Raw genomic sequence first — 18,797 nt, 5'->3', positions numbered from 1 at the left:
ACTGGCATATTGTTTCCCCAAATGATTATAACAATTCATAGCTCTAGCAGATGTGGAACAGCATACTTGACTTTTCATAGTCTCATTAATATAAAATTTTATCATTTTAGATCATCTTGGACAAATTAATGTTTGCAAGTTGGTAGCTAAGAGTTTTTAAAATTCAATTTTTCTAATTAATATAAAATTAAAGTTTCAGAGGGTTATTGGACTTCACATTTTTTTTGAATACTAGCTTTTCATATTCTTTGACCCATTGAGAATCAATCTTGCAAATGAATCAATTCTTTAAAGATTTTAATTATTTTTTTGTTTTTATTGAAGTATTTTTATTTTTAAAACATATGCAACGATAAATTTTCAACATTAATCCTTAAATACTTTGTGTTCCAATTTCTCCTCCTTCCCCCAATCCCCTCCCCTAGACGGCAAGTAATCCAATATATGTTAAACCTGGTAAAATATATGTAAATCCAATACAGGCATACATATTCATACAATTATCTTGCTGCACAAGAAAAATCTGATCAAAAAGGGAAAAAAATGAGAAAGAAAATAAAATTCAAGCAAACAATAACAAAAGAAGTGAAAATGCTCTGTTGTGATCTCCACTCAGTTCCCACAGTCCACTCTCTGGGTGCAGATTCTCATCATCACAAGATCATTGGAACTGGCCAAAATAATCTCATTGTTGAGAAGAGCCACGTCCATCAGAATTGATGGTTGTATACTATTGATGTTGCCATGTACAATGATTTCCTGATTTTGCTCACTTCACTTAGTATTAGTTCATGTAAGTCTGTCCAAGCCTCTCTGAAATCATCCTGCTGGTCGTTTCTTACAGAACAATAATATTCCATAGCGTTCATACACCACAATTTATTCAACCATTCTCCACTCAATGGGCATCCACTCAGTTTCTTGCCTCTACAAAAGAGACTGCCACAAACATTTTTGCACATGTGATCCCTTTTCCCTCCTTTAAGATCTCTTTGGGATATAAGTAGAAACACTGCTGGATCAAAGGGCATACACAGATTGATAGCCATTTGATCATAGTTCCAAATTGCTCTTCACAATGGTTGGATCAGTTTACAATTCCCCCAACAATGTATCAGTGTCCCAGTTTTCCCACATCCCTCCAACGTTCTTCATTATCTTTTCCTGTTATCTTAGTCAATCTGAGAAGTGTATAGTGGTAGCTCAGAGTTCTTTTAATTTACATTTCCCTGATCAAAAGTGATTTAGAGCATCTTTTCATATGACTACAAATGGTTTTAATTTCTTCATCTGAAAATGGTTTGTTCATATCCTTTGACCATTGGTCAATTGGAGAATGGCTTGAATTCTTATAAATTTGAGTCAATTCTTTATATATTTTAAAAATGAGGCCTTTTTTCAGGATCCTTGGATATAAAAATGTTTTCCCAATTTATTCCTTCTCCTCCAATCTTGTCTACATTAGTTTTGCTTGTATAAAAATTTTTTCAACTTAATATAACCAAAATTATCTACTTTGTATTCAATAATAAATTCCAGTTCTTCTTTGGTCACAAATTCCTTCCTTCTCTACAGATCTGAGAGGTAAACTATCCTATGTTCTTCTAATTTGCTTAGGATGTCACTCTTTATGTCTAAATCATGAATCCATTTAGATCTTATCTTTTATACTATGTTAGGTGTGGGTCAATACCTAGTTTCTGCCATATTAGTTTCCAATTTTCCCAACAGTTTTTGTCAAATAGTGAATTCTTATGCCAAAAGCTGGGGTCTTTGGGTTTCTCAAATACTAGATTACTACTGTCATTGAATATTTTGTCCATTGAACCTAATCTATTCCACTGATCAACTGCTCTATTTCTTAGCCAGTACCAAATGTTTTTGATGACTGCTGCTTTATAATATAGTTTTAGGTCTGGCACAGCAAGGTCAGCTTCATTGGCATTTTTTTCATTAATTCCCTTGAAATTCTTGATCATATTCCAAATGAACTTTGTTATTATTTTTTCTATATAAAATAATTTCTTGAAAGTTTGATTGGTATGGCATTAAGTAAGTAGATTTATTATCGTTTTTATTATATTTGCTCATCCTACCCATGAGCACTTGATTTTTTCCCCAATTAATTAGATCTGACTTTATTTGAGTGGAAAGTGTTTTGTAGTTGTGTTGTTCCTGACTTTACTTTGGCAGGTAGACTTCCAATATTTTATATTATTGTCAATTACTTTAAATGGAATTTCTCTTTGCATATCTTGCTGCTGACTTTGTTGGTAATATATAAAATTGGCAATGATTTATGTAGATTTATTTTTTTGTCTCCTTCAACTCTCTAAAATTATGAATTGTTTCTAAAAGTTTTTTAAATTAATTATGTAGGGTTTTCTAAGTATACCATCATATCATTTGTAAAAAATGATCATTTGATTTTCTCATTACCTACTCTAATTCCTTTAATCTCTTTTTGTTCTCTTATCGTCAAAGCTATCAATTCTAATCCAATATTCAGTAGTAATGGTGATAGTGGGCAACCTTGCTTATTGGGAATGGTTCTAATTTGTTCCTATTATGTAAGAGCCTTGATGATAGTTTTAAATAAAGACTACTGATCATTTAAAAGAAAACCCCATTTATTCCTATATTCTCTAGTGGTATTAATAGGAATGGATGTTTGATTTTATCAAATTCTTTTTCTGAATCTATTGAGATAATCATGGTTTTTGTCAATTTGCTTACTGATATAGTCAATTATGCTACTAGTTTTCTTTATATTAAACCAGACCTGCATTCCTGATATAAATCCTATTTGGTCAGTGTCCATTAAGGGATGGTTTTCTGTAATCTCTTTGTAATATTTTATTTAAAATTTTGTATCAATGTTCATTAGGGAAAGTGGTCTATAATTTTCTTTCTCTGTTTCCACCCTACCTGGTTTAGGTATCAGCACCATATCTGTGTCATAAAAGGAGTTTGCTAGGACTCCTTTCCCTATTTTTTCAAATAGTTTGCATAGTCTTGTGATTAATTGTTCGTTTAATGTTAGGTAGAATTCACACGAAAATCCACCTGGCCTTGGAGATTTTTTTCTTATGAAGTTGATTAATAGCTAAAATGGGACTGTCTAAATAATATTTTTTCCTCTTCTGCTAATCTAGGCAATATATATTTTTGTAGGCATTCCTCCATGTCACTTAGAATATCAATTTTATTTACATACAGTTGGGCAAAATAATCCCCAGTTATTGCTCTTATTTCCTCTTCATTGGCAGAAAGTTCTCCCTTTTCATTTTTGAGACTAACAATTTGATTATCTTCTTTCCTTTTTCAAATCAAATTAAAGATATGTCTATTTTGTTGTTTTTTTCATAAAAGCAACTTAGTTTTATTTATTAATTCAATAGTTTTCTTACTTTCAATTTTATTAATCTCTGCTTTTATTTTCAGAATGTCAGATCTGTTATTTAATTGGGGGGGGTTATTTTGTTCTTTTGCTACCTTTTTCTTTTTAGTTGCAAGCCAAATTAATTGAACTTCTCTTTAATGTATGCAAGGAAACATCTAGAGATATAAAATTTCCCTTACTACCACTTTGGCTGCATCCCACAAATTTTGGTATATTTTATTGTTGTCATTCTCTTGCATGAAATTATTGATTACGTCTATGATTTGATGTTTTGCCTATTCATTCTTTATGATTAGATTATTTATTTTCCCCTAGCCTTTTATTGCATCACGATCTGAAAAAAAATGCATTTACTCTTTCAGCATTTCTGCATTTGATTTGAAGATCCTTATGCCCTAATATATGGTCAATTTATATGAGATGTAATTTCCCTTATTTTACCTCTATTTTCCTCTTTTCCTAATACAATCCCCTTTTTACCTCTAATGTATTTTTTATATTATCACAGTAAAATCAAACTTTACCTGCACCTTCTAAGTATATCCACAATAGAGACAGAGTTATCAAGAGTTCTTTCCTTTTTTACCTTTTTATGCTTCTTTTGAGTTTTGTGTCTAGAGAGCAAATTTTCTGTTCAGCTATGGTCTTTTTTAAAAAGAAATAAATGAAATTCACCTGTATCATTGAATGTCCATTTTCTTCCCTGAAAGAAAATGCTTAGTTTAGCTAGATAGTTGATTCTTGGCCACAGTCCAAGTTTCTTTGCCTTTCAGAATATCAGATTCCAAGCCCTTCAATTCTTTCTGGTGGAAGCTGCTAAATACAGGGTCATCCTGATTGTGAATCCTTGATAGTTAAAGTGTTTCTTTCTTGCCACTTGTAATATTTTTTCTTGGTCTGATAATTCTGAAATTTAGCTATGATATTCTTTGGAGCTTTCATTTTGGCACCTCAGGAAGTGATCAATGAATTCTTTCAATAGCTATTTTACCTTCTGAATATAGGACATCAGGACAGTTTTCCTTGATGATTTCCTGAAAGATAATATCTAGATTTTTTCCATCATGGTTTTCTTATGATCCTTACATTGTCTCTCCTAGATCTATTTTCCAGGTTAGTTGTTCTTCCAGTGAGATATTTTACATATTCTTCTATGTTTTCAGTTTTTTGGTTTTGTTTGACTGATTCTTGATGTTTCATTGAGTCAATCATTTCCATTTGTTCAGTTCTAATTGTTAGTGTATTATTTTCTTCAGTTACTTTTTTTAAAGCTCCTTTTGTTTTTGGCCAATTAATTTTTAAATGAGTTTTGTTCTATTTTTTCCATTTCCTAAATTTTGTTTTTCAAGTTGTTGTTTTTTTCCTTTTCACAAATTTTGTTTTTCAAGGAGTTGTTTTTGTTTTCCATTTTATCAAATCCATTTTGTAAGGAGTTATATATTTTTTTCCATTTCACTATATGTGTTTTGTAAGGAGTTTTCTCAAAATAATTTCTGCGTTTCCTTTTCCAAATCCTCTTGCAAAGTTCTCATTTCTTTGCCGCATTTTTTTCTTCTCTCTTTTAAGATACTTTTTGAATTCTTCCAAAAAGCTTTGTAAGGTAAGTTCCAATTCATATCACCTTTTGGGGCTTCCTCTGGAGACAATCTTCTTTTAGTGTTCTCAGAATTTGAAATTTGTTCTTCTGTTTCTCCATAAAAATTATGGTCAGAATTATTTTTGCTTTTTTGATCATTTTTTTTTTTAAATGTTGAGTTTTGCTTTTAGGATAAAGGGGAGATTGTCCAAGCTTCCTCTACAGGTGACAATTGATAAGCTGAGTCAGTACTGACTAACTAAGTGCCGGTCTCACATTATTCTAGTGTTCAGAGGCTCACTATTTGCCTTTTGTATTTGTGTTGAATGTCATAGCTAATCTGCTGATCTACTGTCTTCCAACCCCAAACAGAGTATCCAGCAGTGCTTTAGATTCCTTTAATTATATTCCCCTGGCAATGGAGCTCATACTGCCCTGAGTCTCTGCATTGCCTGTACTTGCCTGCTCCCCTCTCTTCCCTATTGAAACAGACCTTTTCTGAATTTCTTCCAAAATACCTTCTGCTGGAAATTTGTTATACTCCACATATTTATGGGTTCTGTCACTCCAAAACCAGTTCAGAGGCTTCATTTTATGTTGGTTTTGAGGGACTTAAGGGAGACCTGAGAGAAAGAGGGTCTCATCTCCTCCATCTTGGCTCCGACCCCCAAGATTTTAATTCTTTTACTTTTTTGTCTTCAATATTTACAACAAGGAATTTTTTTCCAATCTGTTTCCTTTTTTCCAATTATATTTCATTTTGCTGTGCAAGCCTTATCTGTAATATAATCAAAATAATTTCCTTTCCTACTCTGAATTTCTTTTGCTTGTTAAATAAACATTTTTCTATCCCAATTTTAGGAAATATAAAGATAAAGATATGGATTGCATCTATGACTTAATTGATATGGGGAATACCCAAGTGAAGGAGTTCCCTTCATCAGTTGAAGTTGGACCTTCTCTGTGACTTACAAAATTTCCTAGAGTACTGGGAGGTTAAGTTACTTGACTGAGATAGCATAGTCAGTATGTGTTAGTATGTAGCATTTAAATCTAGGTCTTTTAGGTTTGAAGGTTCACTGTTCCATGCCAGCCCTAAAACATGCATCCCATATATCACTCCATTTTCTTTCAATTTTTCAGGAAAGTTTTATATTTATATTTATTTTTTATATTTAGATAATTGGTAGAAGCTACCAAAATTTGTACTTCACTATTGGCATTTTAAAGAAACTTGAGTCACCTCATCATAAGTCAAGGAATCCATGGTTTCCATAAGTACTGTTTTATGACTTTGGATTTATCAAACAAACATAAATCCAAAGTCACAAAACAGTGCCTATGGAAATCATTATTCAGTAAAAGTTGTTTGAGAAAATTAGTGATATGATGACAAATGGGATTAAATGCACAATGTATATTATAATTGGAGTAAAATGTTTTCAAAATAGACATTTTCCATGTTTCATTCACTGATTCCTTGACTTATGGTAAAGTGACTCAAGTTTCTTCAAAATGCCAATAGTGGACAGAGTGTTGAGCCTGGAGGCAGAGAGGACTGAGTTGAAATTCAGTCTCTGACACTTACCAGCTATGTGTCCTTGGGTAAATCACTTAATCCTATTTATCTCAATTTCCCTCTTAATCAAAGGGACTAGAAAAAAAGTCAAACCACTTATTAGCCTGAAATGATCAAACACTTACAATTTCTAAATTAAAATTAATTTTAGCTTAGTCAAAAAGGACTAGATAGTTATTAAAATATATTTGAACAAACAAGATCCCATTTTAATACAGATACTGGAGACAATTATTGGAGTTAAATTGCCATATGATCTATAGTAAACACATATGCTAGAAAAAATTCCCTGGTTATCACACATCAATTGGAAAACAGTTCAATAGCATCATGTGTATAGGAATGTTATCATCTTGCTAGATTATCTATCAGCTTGCTTCTCAAGCCTCATTAATAACTTCTGACCTGGATTTGGACATAATATGTAATAGTATATAATAAAGAGCTCCTCTCAAAACTTCCATTTAAGGAAGGCTCCCAGGTCAGCCATCTTTTTCTTCATTTTTAACCTTGCAGAACTCTGAATTTCTCCAACATGCCCCCAAGGTAGAGTACCTACTTTCTTCTTTCCAGCTTCCTTTTATGTGTTGTTTTCCCTAAATTGAAAGTTCCTCAAGGTCAGATAGTCTCTCCTTTTGTTTTTTTTTTTGAGTAATGTCTGGCATATAACAAAAAATGTTTATTGACTTACTAAAGAATATATTCAAACATCTTGACTCTTTCTTAAAGTATAATGTTTGTCCCACAAGCCAGCCATTGAAGCAATAAATGAGTCTCCTTTCTCTCAAGTCTTTTCTTTTAGGTTTAGTAGGAGTAGGAAAGAATTGAGGAATCATCTGGAAAAGAGGTGCAAATCTGAAGAACTCCAAAAAGGAAGATTGTCCTTTGTCGGTAGTGAATGGTCCACTTTTGCAATGAATTGCTGGAAGTCTGACTTGTCTCCAGATCAGGACAAAGGATCATCAAATCTCTGTCTTCCCCAAACCAGTTTCCAGTTCCCTTCCCCTACTCAGCAAAGATTATTCAGGCATAATGTTTTTCTGGTAAGCGAAATGTCTTCTGGAAAGCAGAACAAAGGGAAAGAAAAAATAGAGGAGACTTTGTGTCATTTAAAGTTGTCAATCTGGGTAATCCCAGATGTCAGTAGAAAATTTACCATTTCTTCAAGATGATCAATTTTGTTGTCTTGTGAAACTGAGTTTATTTCATTACCTATTTTGGGTACCTTTTGATACTCTGACTCCAGTCTATGTATTAAAGAATTTCAAGGGTGTTTTTCCCTGACAGTACTGATCAAAAAAATGAGTCCATGGGAACCATTTCCCTAAAGTACATTTAGTTTTGCTAACAGACACCGCCTGCTAGGTTCAGTGACAGCTTCTTCTGATGCTTAATGACAATATCTTTTAATTTAACATTTTTAATGAAAAATAATGTAGGAGTTAAAACTTTAAATTAGGGGAAGAGTACTTTGGTACCATAATTGGCTTCAAACCCACCAATTAAACATTATATGAATTAAAGTTTTATGTATTTTTAATTGTACCTTCAATAAGAGAGGAGTACAGCTTGTCTTTTAAATATACAATGAATTATTTAACTATTGGATTCAGTCCTGAATTTTATGGGGTTTAATTACCTGGAGAAGGAGAAGAGGGATAACACTACTTACAAAAGGGAGTGTGGCATGAAGAGGGATAGTTAAGAAGAGACTGAGTCCATGCTTCTCATTTATGTAAAAAAATTGACATCAGGATAGTACTTGGACAATTAGAAAATAATTAAATTTTTGATTTATTCTGATGGCAGCACTGGGGAGACTTTCTTTCTCTTTTGCTTTACCAAACCTCATAAAGGACAATTCTGGACCTAAGATTACAGAATGCAGGCTGATGTGAAGGATATGATCCAGTTGCTGATCAGCTGAAAATATTTCCTTAGTGATGGTGCTAATTTGGCTGAAAAGAAGAAAGTAGGTTGCCTGATTTTCATGTTGCTAAATAAAAATCCCTCCCTCTCCCTGGAATGCATCCCAATCCTAATGGCAGTTTGCAAAGTAAAGACAAAATAGCAAAAAGAGAGGACATTAACCCTTTTTATTCCCACAGTTTGAAAAACACTGAATTAAGTCAAGTTTAACCCATTTTTTTTTCTATGTAGAGCTTGACAATTGCATATTGGAGATGCAGCAATGGGATCAATGTAAATCCTAAAAGTCTTCTATATGATTTTTCTCCATCTAAACCAGGATTTGTCTCCGTGAGTACTAGGAAAAGATCAGAATTATGAGACATTTGATAACTGACTCCCTTATAGGAATTCTTCTTCTGAGTCCTTAACATAATTTTCTACTTTTTGCCATCTCATAGAGACAGATATAGCAAGAGTAATATCTTTTGCAAGACCATTTTGGAGTCCATTCTTTTTTAACTTAAATAGTTTGTGAAACAGCTCAGTGGCGTATCTTGAAAAAACAAAAAAAGAAATTTAGAGTAAGGGTAAAAGATTCAGTATGTTCAAGGGCATCCTTGGAATATTAAATTAAGTGCATAAATCTTCTCAATAAAGCTCAGTACTTGGGGTCTCCTTTGATTGCACCATCATGTAGTTGGGAACAGTGGCTTACTGATTTTTGTCAGGGATTAAGATTCAATGGGTTCCACCTCTTGTGGATTAGATATTTCATATCTCATAAAAATTAGGCCTTTCATAAATGAGCAGTAAAGTCACAGACCCAGCCCTGAACAGAGGAGTGTATTTGATATAGAAGAATCGTCTTCTCATCATTCCTTATTTCTCCATCGGATCTTCAGGACCTGAATAATAGACCAGAGAGAAAGAGGAAGAACAATTGATGCAGAAGCAGAAAGGGAGGACAGGAATCTAGAATTTCAGAGGTACTCTAACCAAACTATACTGCTTGCTCAGAACTTAGCAAATCACCAGTAAAGACTGGATTCTTTAATACCTTTCATTCCTGTTGTGCCTAGAATTTCTGACCAGGAATTACTAGTTCTAGTTCCATACCCTCAGGCACTATGCTGGCAAGTTCATGGTGTTTGTTGCCTCTTTTTTCCTGACTTCTGTCCTGTGTATGAGGCAGCTAGACAGTGTAGTGGATAAAGCACTGAATAGTATCAATAAATCCTGAGTTCAAATCCTATCTCAGCCATTTACCAAGTTTGTAACCCTCTATAAAATGGGAACAGCACCTAATTTATAGTGTTATTGTGAGATCAAATGATAAATGAAAACTTCTTTCAAAATCTCAAGGCACCATGCTAATAGCTACTATTATGATGATAATGATGATGACAACTTCTCCTGAAGATTTTTCTACTTTCTCTTCCAATTGGTTATTTTGTCTCTATTTTGAGTGGTATTGTGTTATCTCATGAAAACAAAACAAAACAAAACAAAGCAAAAAATGCTAGACTTGGCTCCAGGAGAAATGAAATCAAAGAAGGGATGATGAAAGCCATTGAGGGCAACTCTTCATTTTACAGATGAAGAAACTGAGTCTGAGAAGTTGTGACTTAACCAAATTCAGAAAGCTAGTACATTATTTACAGCAGGTCTTCCTGATTTCAACTCTTATGAGCTCCTAGTAACCTACCACTATCTCAAAATAATATTTTAAAAGGATGATTCATAAATCTGAAGTTTACTACGAATGTGGCCAATTAATCTTTCTGAGCCTTTGTTTCCTCATCCATAACATGGAAATTTTACTATATCATTTATAGGGTTGTCATGAACAAAGTTCCATTTAAGTATATGATCTATTATTATATTCCATTTTCTTGTTACCTTAAAGACTCCTCTTTATGTAATTGTCCAGACACCTTGGATAATTCTTCTGTTTTCCCTTTTTATTCTCATTATTCCTAAACCAAAGTATGTTCTTTTTCCTTTTCATAAATTTTTTTTAAAATATATGTTTTGGAGAGGAAAATAAAGGAATTGACAGATTTGCTTTCATCATATATTCAAAAGACAAGAATTATCTCACTGGATATTGGATTATCTTGAAATACATAGCTCATGATAAATGTTAAAAAATATATACTAAGATTAAAGAGAATTATAATCTAAATACCAACTTTGGTTACAGAAGATGAAGCAGAAGAGAAATCTTACATAGCTTTTTTATCTCCAAATTAAAAATAAATCAACATAAAATTTGACAATTCAGTGAAAAAGTGGACATAAATCGGGACAGTGAAAAAATATGGAAGAACTGGATTAGGAATAAATTAAGAAAAGGAGAAATTTGTACATGTTGGGAAAATTAGGAATCATAATTATTTCATGACATCTTGATAGAATACCAATGTAGACATCTCCAACCTCCTGGGAGCCCAATACTAGAAAGTCCCCAATACCTAGGCAAGTACACAGTAAAGTGGGTGGTCTCATCCACTCTTCTAACAACAACTTTCTGTCCTTTCATAAGAGACTCTGGAGTTCTGTCTAAAGGATTCTTTCACATTTCCAAAAGTAGTTGGTCTCTTCCCCTTGTTTCCTGCCCTTGAACAGAAAATATTTTCTCATTCTGATAATAAATCCTGCTTATATCCTCCTTTTCTCCTTTGGCTGATCCCTCTCCCTGAATCCCCCCAATCTTCTGCTTTATCCCTTTCTGTGAAAAGCTTTATTTTTTTATCTTAGTTGCTGTAGAATGCTCCAGTTGGCTTTACAGTCTAAGAAGGCATTAAAGGTTAGTAAAAAAAAAAATCTATATCAGAAATCTGAATCTTCTATCAGTGAAAGCAGATTCCTAAACATGCAAATTAATCTTTTTGCTTTCAATTTATCCTATATTTGATCCAGAGTCATTGGATTCATACTGACTTCTTTGTCTTTTGTAATAGGTCTAGCAAAATTATAGGATGAAGTTCCTTTTAAGACAGCTTTTATAAAGCCTTGAGTGGGTTATTCCATTATAATGTAAGCTCCCTCCAGTGTAAAATTCTTCTTCTGCTAGAAAAACAGAGAATGATATATGGTTTGTGCTGAGTAGTTCAATGCTACAGTAGGATGAAGCTAATTCGTTACTCTGCATCAAGATCAGTAACACAAGCATGAATCCTTGGAAAATGGGGATTTAGTTTGGTTGAGGGGATGGCATAGGTTATTTAAGGGGGAGGGTGAATGGTGGAAGTCAGAAACAAAGCAAGGTAAGAAAAATTTTCAGGATGATCACTTGTGGAATTAAGCCCTTGAGTGGCCAGCGCACTTCTAGTTTAGCTGAGCCAATGAGATCCAGTCTTCAAACAAAAGCAAAAACAAGGAATATAAGCTTCTGGGTATAAGAGAGTGTTTTAGATCTGGATTTAGCATTCTAAAATTTAACTGACTGACTATCCATAGATTATAAATTTTGAGAAGCCCATTAGGAGGCTGGGCTTAAATGGAAGCTTGGAACAGCAGAGGAAGGCTACTTCTTATTGAGTTATCATAACTGTGTCACTTCACATGTCTTGGACTCAGTTATTCTTTTAAGAAATAAGGGACTTAGATTAGATGGCTTTTGTCATCTTTTCCAGATCCAAATCTCTGATAATTTTGGTTTCCTGACTGTATATTCAGTTCAGGTTGCACAAATTTAAAATATAGTTATGGTAGGAGGAACACAACTCAGGAGAACTGATGATATTCAAGACAACAAATATTTGTTTTAAATAAATATAGTCATTCCTCAAAATTCAGAATTAAATTTTTGTCACTTCAAACATTTTTTGAGTTAACAATTGCAAAGATTCATTAATCACATCATCGGTTACAGTCTCAAGATTAAATGTTCCTTAAGCTCTACTAAACTCCCATATTCCAAGATTTTTTTTTGAATTTTTTTATTATACCTTTTTATTTACAAGATATATGCATGAGTAATTTTTCAGCATTGACAATTGCAAACCCTTTTGTTCTGATTTTTCCCCTCCTTCCCCTATCCCCTCCCCCAGATGGCAGGTTGACGAATACATGTTAAATATGTTAAAGTATAAGTTAAATACAATATATGTATACATGTCCAAACAGTTATTTTGCTGTACAAAAAGAATCAGATTTTGAAATAGTATACAATTAACCTGTGAAGGAAATCAAAAATGCAGGCGGACAAAAATAGAGGGATTGGGAATTCTATGTAGTGGTTTACACACTCATTTCCTTGAGTTCTTTTGCTAGGTGTAGCTGTTTCAATTCATTACTGCTCTATTGAAACTGATTTGGTTCATCCCATTGTTGAAGAGGGCCCCGTCCATCAGTTTGTGGCCTTTCTGAAATCCTCCTGCTGGTCATTTCTTACCAAATAATAATATTCCATAATATTCACATATCACAATTTATTCAGCCATTCTCCAATTGATGAGCATCCACTCAGTTTCCAGTTTCTGGCCATATATTCCAAGATTCTTAAGGAGATCTCAAACAGTGTAAAGCAGACATCACTTGTAGATTTTTCCAAGCTGAAGTGTCCAACACCATCACCAAAGTTGTCCACTAGATGTGAAGGATAGCTTTTAAAGCAATGTTGAGACCTCACCAGCCTTAACATCTTCCAACAGCAATTTCTAAAGTCCCAAATCTGCTTCCTTATTTTTCAGAAGGCAGCCAAGGTCGAGAGGTTTACAGCACTTTAACATACAGTAAACCACCATCATACTATTACCTGACACAGTAGAAGGCAAGACTCAGGTTTAAAATATTTTAGTTTTTACAATTTTATTTATGGCATTGTAGATTTCATGTATCATGAAAAGTGAATATTGTCTGAAATCATTTTTATATTAAGATGTTAGAACAAAAGGTCACAGAATTCTGCAAAATTACTTGTGAGGAAAATGTTTTGCATGTTACTGATTTTACTTTGCATATTGCATTTTGTGAGTTATTTCATGGTTACTAAATTAGGAAAAGTACATCCCAGAATTAATGTTTCATTATAAAGAAATGTATGCAGAAAAGTATGTCTTCATCAATCTTAAGTGAAAAATTACATCTCTTGGTGGCAAGCACAAGGTTAATCTGGAAATGTAAAGAAAAAGTGAAAAAGAACCCTTTATTCAAGGAGATTACCTTCTAATGGAAGTGAAACTATACTTCAATCCTTAAAAATGCATATGGAGTAGATACAAGATAATCTTGAATAGGAAAGCACTTCAAGTTGGAAAAAACAGGAAAAGCTTCCTGTTGGAAAGTGGAATGTGGGCTGAGTTTTGAAGGAAATTAGCTTTCCTAAGAGGTGAAAATAAGGAATTGGTGGTTTCAATGCTTAGTGACCAGGCAGTGAAAAGGGCTGGACATGAGAGTTGGAGAATTTTGTGGACCACAGCATGTATACAAGTCAAGTCAAATCAATAAGTATTTAAGTGCCTACTCTCTTCCATACAATGAACTGGGGACACAAAAGAAAAAAAAAAGTATAATTCTTTCAAGGAGCTCACAGTCTAAATGGGGAGGTGAATGGTAGTGATAGAGGACAAAAACATGCAAACCGTTATGTAAAGACAACATATTATAAATTAAAAATAATCTCAGAGGAAGGGCACCAGCATAAGGAAATGACTCAGGAAAGACTTCTTAAAGAAGGTGAAATCTTAGCTAAGGAAGGAAGTCAGGAAAGGAGATGGGGAGGGAGAAAATTCTAGGCATGGAGATAGCCAGTGAAAACATTTGAAGTCAGGAGATAGAATTTCTTATGTGAGGAATGGAAAAGAAAAGAAGGAAATCTATAAAAGGGCCAAGCTGTGAAAAATTACAAATGTGAAATAGAGGAGCTTCTATTGGCTCTTAGAGGTAAAAAGGAACCACTGGAGTTTATTGACACACACATAAAATGAGAGAGAGAGAGAGAGAGAGAGAGAGAGAGAGAGAAAGAGAGAGAGAGAGAAAAGAGAGAAGAGTAGAGAAGAGAAGAGAGAGAGGAAAGAGAGAGAGAAAGAAGAGAGAAAGGAAAGAAAGAAGAAAGAGAGAGAGAAAAAGAGAGAGAGAGGAAAGAGAGAAGAGTAGAGAAGAGAAGAGAAGAGAGAGAGGAAAGAGAGACAGAAAAAGGAGAGAAAAAAGAGAGAGAAGAAGAAGAAGAAGAAGAAGAAGAAGAAGAAGAAGAAGAAGAAGAAGAAGAAGAAAGAGGAGGAGGAGGAGGAAGAGGAGGAGGAGAGATACAGAGAGATAGAGACAGAGAGAAAGAAATAGTAGTAGTGGTGTTGGTAACATGATGAGACCTATAACTTTAGGAAATTCACTTTGGCAGCTCTATGGAAGATAGACTAGAGCAGGATTTATTAAACTTTCATATTCATGACCTCTTTTCACCTGAGAAATTTTTAGGCAACCCTGGGTATATAGGTATATAAACCAAACATTTACTGATAATAAATCATAATTTCATTTGGACTATATAAAGGAGCAAAATTACCAATTTGTAATTTACTCCTGGTGAGAAGTAATGAGGACCTAAAGGAGGGTGCTAGGAATATGAGTAAAGGAGGGAGAAAATATGTCCAAGAGATGAAATAAATAAAGAAAAAACAACAAAATTTGCAATGCATTGTATAGGTGGGTGAATAATGAGTGAAAGGCAACACAGATTTAAAACCCAAATAACTGAAAAAAAATAAAGATCTCAATAGTTAACAGGGAAGTTTGAAAGAAGTATGGATTTGGGGAGATATGTTTTGGGGCATCTTGAGTTTGAAATGCCTCCATGATACTGAATTTGAAATGTCCAAGTTGAATGCTGGGAGGGAATGAGAAGAGCATATCAAGATGGGAGGAAACAACTTCAAAAGGTGATCACTGAACAAAGTTAGTGATTTCTCATAAAGCAGAAATGAGGAGAGAGAACATTCCAGGAATGGGGGAACAGCTTGTACAAATATATACTGGTTATAGATGAAATGTCCTATATGAAATGGAGAGTATAACATTTAGAATATTTAAAAGATTCATTTTCATTTTTCCCACAAACAGGTTATATTTTTGGTAGCCTTTATTCTTTCAGCTTTCCTGATTGGGATGCTATTTATTGTGCAAAATTACAATTTTTTTCAAAAAGATTTATAGCAGGATTATGTTAAATAGCCAACTCACATTGAATGTTTGTGATCACTCAATTTAAGATTAAAATCTGCTTCATACACAACATTTCCAGACACATAAATAAATTTAAATCCACCTGTGTTAAGAAAAGCTATATTCAAATTTTTTCAGCCATAAAGAAAACTTAGGCATCTAATTCCCCAATATTATAGATGAGAAAACTGAATATATCCATGTACATACATTTTTAGATACCATAATCCATTTCCATACTTAGATTTACATACATGCTTGTAAAATATACAAACACACCATCTAGAGGGAGTCACATCTGTCTATGCTTTAATTAGAGTGCTCATTCTAAAAAAAAAGATGATAACAGAGTAGCTACTGAAACAATTGACTGTAAAAGGCCACTGTCACTTTGACAGCTGAAAAGATGACAGGGATGTATTGCCTGACTTTAAACTGTCTTTCCTGAATAAATCATGCACATTCTCCTATTTGCCTTTGCCCCCTTTTTCTACTTGTTCCCAAATAGCATTATGGAAATACGTTTGGTTAGAGAGAAAGTAGTTGGTTTTAAGTGAAAATTTCCCACACTCTTCCAACCATCTTCTGGAAGGTTATTTAAGCAATAAGTTCCAAGAAGTCATTTGTTACCAGCAATTAAAGCTATAATAAGCTGGCCCAAAGCCTTGGGAGCAGTCTATTTTCAAGTTCTTAGTCTCATTTTGGACACACAAGCCAAGAGACTTTATGAAGTCAACAAGAACAAGAACATCTGGGGAAAGAACAAAGAGCTAGCTAGCAGCTTTTGAAAAGCACATTCCTTTTTTGGCTCACATTCTCCATCTCCTGCTAGCTGTCTGACATACAGGCTGTTCCTGCTGTTGGCCCAGACCTTTCCTGATCCTCTCCCTGTGTAAAGATTCATCCTCTGATAGCCTACCTACAACTGGAAAGCCGCCTTCACTTGCTGATCACAGGCCCCTGACTGAACTAAATAAATTTCAGGTGAAAGAAAGTTAAATGATTTGCAGAATCTTGTAGAGTCTATCCACCTAATGTGGAACCTAGGGGAAAGAGATTTACTAGGATAAAAGGAAGAGATCTGATGTCTTTTCCTCCTTCCCTTTTCCTTTTCTTCATCCCTTTTCTCTTTCCTCTTCTTTCTCTCTCTTCCTATTTGTACATTTCTGTCTTTCTCCCTCCTTTCTCTCTCCTCTCTTCTCTCCCTCCTTTTCATTTTCTGTCTCTTTGTGTCCCTGTCTCCTTGTCTCCCTGCCTATCCCTTGACTTTTTTCCCTTCTCCCTTCTCCCCTCCCCTCTTCCCCCATTCTCTGGGTCTCTATGCCTTTCTACCTTCCTGTCACTCTGTATCTCTGTCTGTCTCTCTTTGTTTCTGTTTCTCTATCTCTGTCTCTGTCTCTGCCCATTCCTTTGTCTCCATTGCTCCCTCTGTCTTTTTTTTTCTGTCTCTCTGGGTCTCTGTGTCCCTATTTGTATCTATCTTTTTGTCTTTATCTCTATCTCTGTTTCTTTGTGTATCTATCTCTGTCTGCCTCTGTTTCTGTCTGTCTTTTTATCTCTGCCTCTATTTCTGTCTCTCACCCTCTGTCTATCTCTGTGTGTCTGTCTCTTTTTGTCTCTGTCTTTTTCTTTCTCTGTCCCTCTCTATGCCTGCTCTGTCTGTCTGTCTGTGTCTCTTTGTCTCTGTCTCCATCTCTGTTTCTCTCTGTGTCTCTGTTTCTCTGTTTTTGTCTCTCTCTCTGTATCTCTCTCTGACTCTGTCTTTTTCTCTGTCTCGGTCTCTGTGTCTCTGTCTGTCTTTGTCTCTGTCTCTCTGTTTTTGTCTCTTGGTGTCTTTCTAGCTGTCCCTTTGTCTCTGTCTCTCTGTTTTTGTCTGTCTGTCTCTCCTTGTCCATCTGTCTGTCTCTATTTCTGTCTCTATGTTTCTGTGTCTCTGTTTTTCTGTCTCTGTCACTCTGATTTTCCTCCCTTTCCCCCTACCTTTCTGCTTTGTATTCAATTACTACACAATGTTCAGGCTTACAGACTTTTATTTCTTTTCCTCAAGCTTCCCCCCAATTCTCCATTTGTAGGCTGTGTCTTCCTCTTCTTCTGCATTTTGAAATAGACCAGAAGCAAATAAATCCATAGTCCCAGAAGCAATTTTCTTGTGGGATTTCCTCTGTTCTGCAGTCTGAAAAATAAGAGTACACATGAATTTCAGATCAACATCCAAATGTTCATTGCTATCAAATATCCACATCTTTAGAATTTCACCCAACACTAATTATAATGAGCTATTTTATGCTTTCAAGGGTATACAATAGGATAGCACATTACTCACTGAATGTAAAACATCTCATTCATTTTTCCCCATACATACTGGCTAATTTTATCCTTTTCTAGCAACTCATTCATCTCTACTATTTAAACCATCTTCCTCATCTTGCTTCCAGACAATATGCAAATAATTAGCTTTTGAAACTTCCCAGGTCATATGCTTCTTTGGCCTTTACTATTTTTGCAATGCTAAAAATATGTTTGTCAGATTTGCCCTTCTTACAAATCATCACACTATCCTCCAATATATCATACACCCTAATTTCTCAGGCTTACATCTGGCAAAAGTCTCTCCTGTGACAGACCTCTTTTTAAAATTTTTGAGTTAGATTTTTATACTTTTGAGTATTTTTTATTTGTCAGTCTTTTCCTCTTTCATTAAGAGAACTAAAATATAAAATGTTTATAACTCTTATTGGTAGGGTTGGCCCTCAACAAGTCAGTAAAATATGACAGCTCCCATTTTTAATTGGACTTCTTCACAACAATCCTTTTTAGTAGGTAACAAAATTATTAGTGGCCTACTTGATGAAACTGATGCTCAGAGGGTTCCTTTAGAACTAAGATTGGAAAGTAGATTTCTTGAACATATTGCCTGTATTTAAAGAAAGTACAAAGGCCAGCCATCTTTTTATTTCCCACCAGATCGAATTTCTTCAAATTTCTCCATTGTGATCCAGAGGGCTCTTCATCTTTAGAGATCATTTCAGTTCTTAAATTCAATCCTTGAAAACATTCTTTGTCCCCCTCCTTCTGATTGGATGACTTCTCCTGATCCTTCATTTAAGGAGCACTCCCAGAAAATTCATTTCTTCATTACTCACTTGCCTTCATCCTCCAGACGT

At 34.3% G+C, this 18,797-nt stretch overlaps 1 long non-coding RNA gene across 1 annotated transcript in view; it reads right to left on the bottom strand.

Moving 5' to 3' along the window:
* Window positions 1–17,651: 17,651 nt before the first annotated feature.
* Window positions 17,652–18,797, bottom strand: part of LOC100918173 — a 42,477-nt gene continuing 41,331 nt past the window's right edge. Inside the window, exon 3 of the long non-coding RNA XR_147355.2 lies at window positions 17,652–17,806. This is a non-coding gene — a long non-coding RNA (uncharacterized LOC100918173). The remainder of the gene's footprint in view (window positions 17,807–18,797) is intronic.

The sequence above is a fragment of the Sarcophilus harrisii genome, chromosome 2 (genome assembly GCF_902635505.1).
Source record: "Sarcophilus harrisii chromosome 2, mSarHar1.11, whole genome shotgun sequence".
NCBI lineage: Eukaryota > Metazoa > Chordata > Mammalia > Dasyuromorphia > Dasyuridae > Sarcophilus > Sarcophilus harrisii.
This window is presented reverse-complemented; position numbering and strand designations above follow the sequence as displayed.